This window comes from Suncus etruscus, chromosome 17, assembly GCF_024139225.1.
Source record: "Suncus etruscus isolate mSunEtr1 chromosome 17, mSunEtr1.pri.cur, whole genome shotgun sequence".
Classification (NCBI taxonomy): domain Eukaryota; kingdom Metazoa; phylum Chordata; class Mammalia; order Eulipotyphla; family Soricidae; genus Suncus; species Suncus etruscus.
The window spans coordinates 71,669,941-71,672,234 of record NC_064864.1 but is presented as its reverse complement, the minus strand read 5'-3'; the positions used below and the strand labels follow the sequence as shown (position 1 = coordinate 71,672,234).

General features: G+C 42.9%; 1 non-coding gene across 1 annotated transcript; it reads right to left on the bottom strand.

Annotated features, from left to right (window-relative positions):
* Positions 1–588: 588 nt before the first annotated feature.
* LOC125995338 (U6 spliceosomal RNA) lies at positions 589–697 on the bottom strand. Its single transcript, XR_007490879.1, has one exon. It is a non-coding gene; the product is annotated as a U6 spliceosomal RNA (small nuclear RNA).
* Between the last annotated feature and the right edge of the window lie 1,597 nt (positions 698–2,294).

Below are 2,294 nucleotides of genomic sequence, written 5' to 3'. Positions count from 1 at the left end.
CTCAAAATCGCATCTTGTTTCCAATAGAAAAGAACATTTCAAGAGAGCGTCTGAGAAACACCACCTGATGGGGGTCTGAGCGGCAACGCATCATATTCCTGAACAGACTAGCAGGTCACACAGACAACCCACAGCTCCAGCTGTAGACACACAGGTGTGCTGTGGCTTTTGGCAGAGACTCAAAGGGCTTCACCAGGAAAAGACCGTCTATCCAACAAACACTGGAGCAATTGGAGGAGCCATTATTTTTTAATATGCAAGAGTAAATTTGCAAGGTTTATCACTGTTTAAGATTTGGATATTAAAAAATAAGACTTGGATATCAACATATTTCACAAGGAAGATTCATAAAGAAAAATACCTTTGGACCTCAAGTACAAAGCTTCTAGAAAAGAAAATATTCTTGATGGGAGGCTAGAGTGATAACACAGTGGGGAGGGAATTTGCCTTGCATGCAGCCAACCCAGGATCAATGCCTGGTATCCCATATGATCCCTTGAGTTTGCCAGGAGTAATTTCTGAGCACAGAGCCAGGATTAACCCCTGAGTGCCAATGGGTGTGACCCCAAAATCAAAAAGCATATTTTTTAAAATATGAAACGCTTCACGAATTTGCGTGTCATCCTTGCGCAGGGGCCATGCTAATCTTCTCTGTATCATTCCAATTTTAGCATATGTGCTATTTATATTTATATACATAAATATATATGCATGGTGCAAATTCATGTATTTAAATATATCAATTAATATGGCAATTATATATGAATATAATCATATTGATGTAGTAATAATAAATATACTGCTATATTAAATGTATGTATATATGCATGATGCAAATTTATATCTTAAAATATATTAATATATTTTATATGTGAATATAACATTATATTCATATACACATTGATTGATATATAATTGTATTAATATTTTGTATTAATAATAAAACATACGAATGTATAAAATACACGCATATATGTATGATGCATATGTAGCAGGAATTCTCCAAGACCTATACCTTGAGAGAGAAAAGAGGTGAACGGGAATTCATAAAAAGGATCATTTTGTTTCTTCTTGGGGTGCTTTAAGGCAGTGAGAAGATGCTGAGGAAAAATCCTGGCCCCGAACATTCCTGGTCATAGACTCACTTTCAGAACCTGGGTGGCCTTCCTGATGCATGAAGAACAGTGAGCCAGTTGGCAAAGCAGGGAAATGACTTGGGTACAATCTAATCAACTGTCTTCGGTGACATGAGTCTCTGGGGAAACATGTGACCCAGCTCTGTTGGGATGACCAGGGTGGCAGGAGTGTTCCATGACACAGAGAGGGTACCTATGGAAGGTGACCGATCACCACCAGTGTCCTGACCCTTGCAATGCTCCTGCCCAACCCCCTCTTGGGTAGAGGTGATGAGTGACAGAGCTCACCCCTAAGGGGTGCCAGCATTTCCAAGACTGGGGGCTGGGGCTTTGCCCAAGGACCCATGGGACCACACAGGTGGCGGGGATAAGGGGATGAGAGAGGGCTCAGGAGCATGAAATCCACAAGCAGGGTAGGTGAGGTTCTCAGGACTGTCATGTCAGCCAGCAGCAAGCAAAGAGGAGCATTTCTTGGAGGAGCCAGTCTAATGGCATTGGCTGACAGCCTGTGATGGGTCAAGAGAGGGTCAAGAACACATGAGTATGGGAGGACTCAGAAAGGCTTGAGGAAAGAGGTCTCTGAAGGGCAGATTTGCTCTCGATTTTGTGGATGATTCACAGGTGCATGTTTTATCCACACTTCCCAGAGAGGGTGATTTAAATAGGCACAGTTGATCCTAAGTGAGAAAGAGGAAGTCAGAGATGTCCAGTCAGTGTGGCGAGGACACAGGACCAATGCTGGATGGGGCATTCAGCAGTGGCTCTAGGGACTGGGACCATCCCAGACAGCGTTTGTCCTCCCTCTCACCCACTTCCTCAACTGTGAGGGTAGATTTCAGCAGACACACGAATCAGCCGCCACAATTACACGCCCTTTATTACTCAAGCTGCAAATTGCAATGATTTACTTTTATTTGATCACTTTCTTGATGGAGAAATTTCTCAGGAAATGTTTGCCCGCACAGCTGCCTGGTAATCAGTTAAAAATATTCCTGCTTTAAATATACCAATGCATCTTTCATTTAAAAGAGAAACAGGTCACTGGAAAGCACATGTTTTGAAGAATGAGAACTCGGAGAACAGGGGCGTCCAGCTTCCTTCCTTCTTGCCCAGAAACTTCTGGGCTGATCCTGGGCAAACATGAACCCCAGAGCAAGG